Below are 10,175 nucleotides of genomic sequence, written 5' to 3' on the forward strand. Positions count from 1 at the left end.
GGGTCTGTGGATGGGCTGTCAAACTTTACCGAGCTCTTTTCGGATTTTGAACAAAATGGGGAGCACATTTTAGTTGATGATACATGAATGGGGGAATATGTGATTGCTGATATCTGTGCCTGTATTCCCTATACTATGTGTGTCATTACCTGAGGGTTGTAGAAATGAAGAAAAGACATAATTACGGTAAATGCGGTGGTATTCTATGTCAGGTTAATGTACATTTGTCGGTTGAAGTTTTGTTCGGTATCAGTTGAAAGTCGTCTTCTTTGCGCTGTGTTGCCCATTAGGTGTGAGCAAAAAGCTTTGTCAATGCCATTAGATTTACAAAAAATGTTGGGCTAGCGTAAGTTTAAGAATTCTAGGGAAACTGGGGATCCATGGCAAAGTTCATCAAATGTCCGTATCTCAAGTGGTCAAAACTTCTTCTTTGGTCTATCCGTTGTCTGTATAGCGTCTCGTCAACTTCCTCGTCCAAGTGGGTCTTTTTATCTTGGAGAAAAACCAGAAAAACAGGTGAAAGAAACGGACCGTAGAAATCGCATTTTCATCACATCATTATTTCTATCATTGGGTCATAAATCAAATCCAGGTTAATTACAGTTTCCTCACTCCTCAAACTCATTACCCTGGTACGATGTTTACACTTCATTAAAGCCTGACCGCATCTAAATATCAATCCAATCGATATGACAACACCTAGGATACATAGGAGAAACTTCCCAACATCCATTATGACTCCTTGAGCCCTGTCTCCCAAACCGGAGAACCAATTTCGCGGGTTCAACCATGACACCCAACCAGTCAGCTCATTACCTACAGCAGCAAGAGTGAGATTGTGTTTTCGGCGAAATTCCCACTTCAATTGGAGAATATCGTCCATCTTTTGGTCTATGACCTCGACCGGATCCTCGGTGCTATTCGTGATATACGTGCAACACTTCACGCCGTACTGTGTTGCCAATGTAACACAATATCCGCCTGTCACTGCTGTGAGGTAATTAAGAACCATTCTATGCTGCACCAGTTCTGTTTTATAAGCTTGAAGTTCCCTTCCAGTATATCTAAACGTGTCATCATACATTTCAGTGATATTATCTAACAAATTTGCGAGCGCCGATATGTATTTATAATTTAGCACTCCTCTAGCGGTGCGGGTGAAATCTAACGCGATTAAGAATTGAATCCTGGTGGATTCATTTATCAGATCAGAGGCCGGATGCTCTGTCTTCTCTATCAGGTGCCTTTTAACGACGTGCTCGTAATGGGTGTGAGTATAAGGAGCTTGGGCACCACGATGTATGTCTTTCATTTTATCATGTGTTACAGTCATCACTTCAGGCAATACTTTTCCAATATAACACAATCCTTCAGAGTTTGGGGCAAGCCACTTGTACGCCTTTCTCCCGCATATGAAATATGCATCATCGGGGAGAACATATGGGACGGAGAAGGACATAACCATATTACACACCTTCCAGGTGAACTCTCCTAATCCTAATTCTTCCATCTGCTTAATACACGTATCAGGTTGTACGATATGTGCACAGTATCCTGGTGATACTTCTCCAACTCTCGTAATCCTATTTCCTAAGGTGTACCTATACCGGAAAGATTTTCCTCTACTGGCTATGTGGCGTACAAGCTCTGTATCTGTAGGCATTCTATCTGCTCTATGCGAAAAGGTCATGGTGTGGTTACTCCATGACACTTCCCAATTTCCCGGCTTTCTGGGATTGGAGATGTTGAAACATAATAGGGACCTATCCACATGGTATTGGTGGAGCTTCAAACTAGGAGGACTGGAGATATTAAACCTCCTGTCCACCGGTCTCCCACCATTTAACTCAAGTACCTCCCCTATCGTTAAAGGAAATGGTACTAGCCCTGATTTGCTATGACCTTGAGGTACTTGAGAGCATACCCAACAATCTGTTTTGTTTAACACATTACCCACTAAGGAGTGATAGTCACTCAATGGATGCCGGTCCATATGGATATTAAAACTGGATTGGCATTTCTTAATGCACCCATCTTCAATGACATTGTTACAGAGCCTACAGATACAATTTTCCTCAGCTAACAATCCGTCACAATTCCTTCTATGGTCAATGCTATCGGATCGTTTTCTGATACTCGCCTTTGCTTGTTGGTTAGGTTGATCTTGGAAAACTACGCCTCCATCTTTATCATCAGAACCCACTCCAGAACCTCTATCGACCTCCATGGTACTCTCGCCGGAACAGACTGCTCTGGTCAACATCATGGTCAACAGGAAAATCCGGATCACAGTCTCTTGGGGCAAGTCCATCTTATAGGAGGAAACGGAGAAGAATGAGAAGGAGGAAAAAGAAATTTGAGGGAGAGGGGATGGGAAGTGGAGGAAAACAATAAAAGGGAGTGGGGAGTCGACAACAGCTCTCGGTCTTCAAGGCTCAGGTGCCGCCTCAGTCCTCCTGGAACAGACACTCCAGTGATACAACCTCTACCGTCTGTTCCTTATCACGGGACTTCTCTGGATCAGCAACCTTCTTGCAGTGGGATGAATGGACCCAAGTCTCTCTCTCAGCAACCTTCAGTGCTGTAGTGCTAGTCAATAAGACCTGGTATGGTCCTTCCCATCTGTCAATAAGGCAACCTGAACGTAGAAAATTCCGTATCATTACATAATCCCCAGGTTCAATGTCATGACAATTACTATCAGGTAGATCACCAACTTCAGATTATCATTTTGATTCCTTAACTGTTTACTCATGTTAATCAAGTACTTTACAGTTACTTCATTGTTACATTTCAAATCATCCTGAGGGTTAATCATGACATGCGGTTGTCGACCAAACAAGATTTCAAAGGGAGACAGATTAAGAGGGGACCTGGGAGTGGTTCTGATACTGTACAATACAATGGGTAAAGCTTCTGGCCATGTCAATCCTGTCTCTGCCATCACTTTACTCAATTTATTTTTAATAGTGCTGTTCACTCTTTCGACCTTCGCACTCGCCTGTGGACGGTACGGAGTGTGCAGCTTGCTATCAATTCCCATCAACTTACACATTCCTTGAAAGACATCACCTGTAAAATGGGTACCCCTATCACTTTCGATTATTCTAGGGATACCATATCTGCATACAAATTCCTGCACAATTTTCTTAGCAGTAAACATAGCGGTATTTGTAGCCGCAGGAAATGCTTCGACCCAATTTGAGAAAACATCTATACAAACAAGTACATATTTCAAATTCCGACAAGGGGGTAATTGTATAAAGTCAATTTGTATTACCTGGAAAGGGCCGCCGGCAGGTGGGATATGGGATGGTTCTGTAGGTATTGCCTTTCCAATATTCTTTCTCAAACAGGTAAGGCATGACATTGCTCTTTTACTCGCATGAGAGGAGAATCCTGGGGCGCACCAATATGCTCTCACCAGTTTGCACATCCCTTCCTTGCCTAGATGAGTCAGCCCGTGAGCTGCTTCAGCCAGACATGGAAGATATGCTCTGGGGGCCACTGGTTTACCATGTCCATCCGTCCAGAGTCCTGAGGACTCCTGGCCACATCCCTTTGCCTTCCAGACTGCCTTTTCCTGTGTGGAACACAAATTTTGCATTTCACACAACTTCTGTGTGTTAATGGTATTAAATACCATCAATTGTGTGGTGTCTGTCTGTATGGGGGTAGCAGCTGCTAACTTAGCAGCTTCGTCTGCTCGGCTGTTACCAAGTGATACCGGGTCTTGGCTATATGTGTGTGCTTTACATTTGATAACAGCCACTCTGTCGGGTTCCTGTATCGCTGTTAGAAGCCTTTTTATGTGAGCTGCATGCGCTACCGGTGTACCAGCGGCCGTCATGAAATTTCTGAGACGCCATAGGGCTCCGAAATCATGGACTACTCCGAATGCGTATCTAGAATCGGTGTAGATATTGGCTGACTTACCCTTAGCCAATTCACATGCTCTGGTTAGGGCGACCAGTTCAGCAACCTGGGCTGAGTGAGGTGGGCCTAGCGGTTCCGCTTCTATGGTGTCTTGGTCATCTACGACTGCGTATCCAGTACACAAGTCTCCCGAGTCTGACTGTCTATGACAACTACCGTCCGTGTAGAACGTGAGTTCTGCATCTTCCAGTGAGTTGTTACTGATGTCAGGCCTTGCGGTAAAATTTTGGGTCAAATATTCCATACAATCATGTGTATCTTCCTTTATATTAAATCCTCCTTCCCCATCACTCTCACCTTCCACCCTTTGTGCCTGACCAGGCACACCTGGGAGATACGTTGCAGGATTTAATGCACTGCATCTCCTTATGGTGATGTTTACGGGGGCCATTAGTGCCAATTCCCATCTTGTAAACCTCGCTGATGAGACGTGTCTGGTTTGGGCAGAATTCAATAAGGCTGATACTGCATGTGGCGTATGGATTGTGAGGTTGTGGCCTAGCACGACATCTTCGCTTTTTGTCACTAGCAATGCTATCGCAGCAACGCTTCGCAAGCATGTGGGGAGGGATCGCGCTACCGTGTCTAGCTGAGCGCTGTAGTATGCAACTGGCCTACTGGCATCACAGTGTTTTTGGGTTAGTACACCTGCCGCGCAACCATCACTTTCTGTTCCGTATAGTTCAAAGGGTTTCCCATAGTCTGGCATACCTAGTGCTGGTGCCTGCGTTAGGCACTGTTTGAGTCTCTCAAATGCTGTTTCGGACTCGTCTGTATGCAAAATCCTATCAGGTTTGTTTGAGGAGACCATTTCCTGCAAAGGTAACGCCAAAGTGGAAAACCCTGGGATCCAATTACGGCAATACCCACACATTCCTAAAAACGTTCTGATCTGTTGCTGGGTTTGTGGCAGAGTCATGTCTCTAATTGCTTGGATTCTATCAGCGGTCAGGTGTCTCAGTCCTTGTGTTAGACAGTGTCCCAAATATTTTACCTTAGTTTGGCATAATTGTAACTTGTCTTTGGACACCTTGTGTCCTGTGTCTGAAAGATGAAACAGGAGCTGTTTCGTATCCTTCAGAGATGCTTCCAGTGAATCTGAACACAGTAGTAAATCGTCCACATACTGTATCAATACTGATCCACTGTCTGGTTGGAAAGACTGTAAACAATCATGCAAAGCCTGAGAAAATATACTTGGACTATCTATGAAACCTTGGGGTAATCGAGTCCACGTGTATTGGACTCCTCTGTATGTGAATGCAAACAAATATTGGCTGTCAGGGTGCAGAGGTACCGAAAAGAAAGCGGAGCAGAGGTCAATAACAGTGAAAAATTTGGCAGTGGGAGGGATTTGCATTAGGATGACAGCTGGATTTGGCACTACGGGGAACTGACTCTCAACTATTTTGTTAATCCCCCTTAGATCCTGCACTAGTCTGTAACCCCTCCCCCCACTCTTTTTCACAGGGAAGATGGGACTATTAGCAGTGCTGGACGTTCTTACCAGAATGCCCTGTTGTAGCAAGCGCTCTATTACTGGGTAAACTCCTAACTCCACCTCTGGCTTCAGAGGGTACTGTGGGATTTTTGGAGCTATCCTACCATCTTTTACTTGTACAACTACTGGAGCTACGTTTGCCATTAATCCAGTGTCTTGTCCGTCTTTTGTCCAAAGTGACTCTGGTATCTGAGATGTCATCTCTTCTATTTGGGATAGATTCCTATTTGTCATAATGGTATGTGACATTAATTTTGATGGGGAGTCTAACATGTCTCGCACTTCCTGAGCGTGTTTCTCAGGTATGTCCAAGAATACACCTTCAGGAGTACAATAAATGACGCACCCCATTTTACACAGTAAGTCTCTTCCCAGGAGATTGGTTGGTGCCGATGCAGCCAGCAAAAAGGAATGCTTGGTATGCAAAGGCCCTATTGTAATCTCGGCTGGTTTGCTAACAGGGTAGTGCTGGACTACTCCTGTTACTCCCATGGCTGGAATTGTCCTACCAGTGGTTCTCATGCCCACTGTCGAATTTATCACTGACTCGGCCGCCCCTGTGTCTACAAGAAAGTTTAAAGTTTTACCAGCTACATTAATTGCGATCTCGGGTTCACTTCCAAGGTTGGCAATTAATTTTACTGGCTGCAGATTACAGGTATGGCCACACCCCTATTGGGTATGGTGACCTCCCTGAATCCCGCTGGCAGCAACTACTTGTGAGGGAGATAGTTGGGAACTACCAGAGGCATGCCAGTCTCTGTTTGGGGGATATCTTTTTGTTTCCCCTGTATGTGGCTCATAACTCCGTTTCTGCGGACCTTGCTCCCAATGTCGTGTGTCGTGTCGTTGTCTAGGGGGTTGGTATGAGTTTCGTGGATTCTTTACTCTACAATCTCGTGCCATGTGTCCCTGTTTGTGACAAGAACAACAAGTAACCATACTTGACTTACCCACAGGATTTGGTGATACAAACAAAGGCTGCCTTGTGGTCAGAGCCTGTATACTTACTGACATTAATTTATCACCTTGTTGTTCCCTGTGTCTGGTGATGTTTCTATCGTGATCAATAGCAGCCTCTCTCAAAGTAGCCACAGACAGACCTCGCCAACATGGTTGTGTGGTCTGTACCCTAGTCTTCAATGACTCTTTTAAACCATCCATCAGTACCGATACTGCTACTTCCCGATGGTTTGTGTCTGTTTTAATGTCCTCTATGCCTGTGTATTTTGCCATTTCTAATAATGCTCTGTGAAAATACTCTGCAGCTGTCTCTGACTCCTTCTGTTTAATGGAGAATATCTTATTCCATTTAGCTACTGCTGGGAAATACTCTTTTAACTGCAAGTTTATTCTTTTCACATTATCTTGGTTGTACACATCTGTAAGAGGTACATCATGATCTAGTCCGCAATCAGCTAAAAATTGAGTTGCGTCGACATTTGAGGGTAAACATGCTCTCAGCAATATCTGCCAGTCTTTATTGTTGGGCTCTGCAGTGTTACCTAAGTCTCTGATGTATTTTTGACTGGCAACTAAGTCTTTTCTAGGGTCAGGAAATTCAGACACTATGGTCCTTAATTCCATTCGGGAAAATGGGGTGTACATGGCAATGTTCCTAATGGGAGTGGCTCCTGATGCGTCTGTTTTCCCATTTGGCACTGCTATTACTCTAACAGGTGTGATTCTAACAACCTCATTCTGTGTAGATTCTACAGGCTGTGGTGAAATAGTCTCAGCATAATGCATGGTGCCGTACTTACCAGTTGATACGACCTCACCTATCCCTCCGCTAGGGGCCTTTACTAATCTCGTGGGTGGAGCTGTGCCTACTGTGGTCTCCGCTATGGTGGCTGCTAGAGAGAGCGCTGAAATCGTTGCCGATTCGTCCTCTTGATCACACTCCTGAGGAAAGTTCAAAACAGGGTACAACTTGCACGGGTTAATACTTGCATGGGTTAATGGGTTAACATTATCATTAACATTTACACAGTTACTAAGTGATTTTGTGTTACACCTTAGTGCGTCTTTCTCCGCAATCAACTTCTCTCCTGATATGTATGGTGGCGGTGGGGCCGTGGCAATCAGTTTTCTGTTAGAGCCAGATCCCGCCGCCTGAGCCAAACCTCTCTGTATCTCACCTTCCTGTTGCCACAACTGTAAATAATCATAATGCTGGATTCGTCTCTTTGTTGATTTTATGAGACATATCCTCCTCCTTAAATTTTGTAACACTTCTGAGCTGAAGCTCCCTACTCTTGGGAATTTCTCCCCGTCATGTACAGTCATTCTCTCCCATTCATCACATAAAGTTTCTGTGTGACTTCCATATTTCTCACACATTATATACCTGGCCGACCCAATTGGTCGGACCACTGAATCAACCCGAACCGAGGTTGATCGCCCCCTACCTGAACAAGTGGCCCCCATAGTTCGAAAGTGTTGCTTTATTTAGCCAACCCTTTACGCAAAACCAAATGTCAACAATAGGCTGACGGTGGCGGTTTACCGAGTACCCCACTCACTCGCCCACGCCGACCAATACGACCTGATCACACCGATATGGTGCTGGCGTACTCGACCTAGGGCCCCTGCGACCTGAACCTCTATTTACTGGAACCTGCGAGGGTTATCCGAAGAACACTTACTCTTTCCAGTAACTATTGGTTGCTGGATAGTTCCTGAGTGAGCAGCAAACTTCCCTTAAAATAAAAAAATTACACAAATCACGTTAGAGTGTACAGATAGCGTTTGTGACCCCTTTACTCTAATGGTATTAGGTCAGATTACTAACTACTGCACACACTTACGTGCGGTCCAGTCGTTCAGTACACAAACAACTAAGCTTATGTACGGAAAGACCAATGGAATCGAAACTTACGACTGCGAATTCCTTCAGCCAGAGCTTATATTGCCTATATGGGTGTTGCACCAACCCTTTTCGGTGTTGTGCCTGTGAACTGTATAGCGGACTTCCTTGTCGGCTGTACCTGGACCTCCTGGTCTGCTATGACCTCCTGGTCTTGTTACAGTATGACCTCCTGGTCTGCTATACTCTAATGCTCAAAATTGTATATTTAACCAGAGATGCCTCCCTAGCCACCGTGCACGTCACTTACACGCATGTACCTCACGAGTACTCGACTTTTCTTGTGGTTCAACCTTTAAAAATTGTAAAAACACTTACTCATCACATGTACACTTTTGTTTCTATTTCTATTTCTGCGCAGAAATTTTTCTTCAGATCAGGTGTGTTACCAATTAGGAGCAGGATCTGTTAATTAAATTTCGGACACCCAAAAATAGACTTGCGTTATTTCTCGCCTCGCGTTATTTATCGCTTTGCGTTAAAAATCAACTTATCGTGACTTGAGCTACGTGGGCGTAACCGGACGCTCCGTTGCGTAACGTACGCTGCGTGCGTCGGCCTTTGGATTGCGTACGCAAGTCTTTGTTAGAGACACGTATACGCAAAGCAAAGATCCACCGTAACACAATTTATACTTTTATCAATGTAGATGATCCTTGATCATCTACCACACAACACACTGACTTCGCCTTATCTCCCAGGCAAAACTGTGTGTTTGTCTATCCTTTAACTATGTTATCTATTCTTAAACTATGAAATAACGGCAACTCTCTTTTAGCACTTCTATCAACTATAAAACTGGCAGACAGGAGAGTGATATACGAAAATGAAAAAGAAAAAGAAATGCAGATATATATGTGTGCGTGCGTGTGTACGCAAGACAGAAAAATAAACAGTTTTAAAAGGCACTAGCGTTTTGTTCTTACCTCCGGTTCCCGGATTCCTTCAGCACTCTTTACCTAAGCGAAGCAGACGCTTATCCTGTCAGCACTACGAGGGATACAACCTCCCGCCCTTTGCTGAGGGATAATGTCTGCTGATCTACCTAGTGCAGATATGTGAAGGACGGGCGAGCCGCCAATTGATAAAGCTAAATATTTATCGTATATAAAACACTTTAAGAGGTCTAAGAACACTGTACGCTATCTACGTAAGAAGTACCGCAAGGGTACGCAAGTTGTGTAGCGATCGCTCAACCGTAGTCGAGACGCTCAAGCGTCACGTTCGCTTACGGCCCAGTGATCACAGGCAGGCACGCTATTGGCTGCCGACTAACGTAATGATTCGCTATAGCGTAGCGTACGCTCGGGACCACGAGGAGATCACCAGCGGTGCAGACGCTTACAACGTTAAAACCTTTATATCTATACCCTTAACAATGAGATACACAGTATACCTTAGTGTGGAGACAGAGTGTAAGTGCAACCTGGTGTAACCTGCTTAACTACAAAGCTGCTTGAGCGTCACCGACGCTCAGAGAATACTTAACCCTTATAAAGAATACACAGATACCTGGGCTTAGGGTCCAAAACCTATTATATGTATTATAACTATTATACTTGCAAAAAGGAATCACAGTACAAATGATACACTACAATATAACAAACCAACTAACCAGATAAACTACACAGGAAATACAATACAATACAATTAAAGGAAAATACGAGAGAGATAGAGAGAGAGAGAGAGAGAGAGAGATAGAGAGAGAGATGGCTCACAGTAAGACAATATGATTACGGAGAAAACTTACGCACAAAGGGAAACGATCGCATGCGCCTCGATATCCAGCTCCCGATTATCAGCAATGAGAACCGTTGAAGAGAGTGAACTGGATACGGTCGGCCTGCCTATTTATGCCCCACACACAAT

This window comes from Pseudophryne corroboree, unplaced genomic scaffold (assembly GCF_028390025.1).
Source record: "Pseudophryne corroboree isolate aPseCor3 unplaced genomic scaffold, aPseCor3.hap2 scaffold_1879, whole genome shotgun sequence".
Taxonomy (NCBI): domain Eukaryota; kingdom Metazoa; phylum Chordata; class Amphibia; order Anura; family Myobatrachidae; genus Pseudophryne; species Pseudophryne corroboree.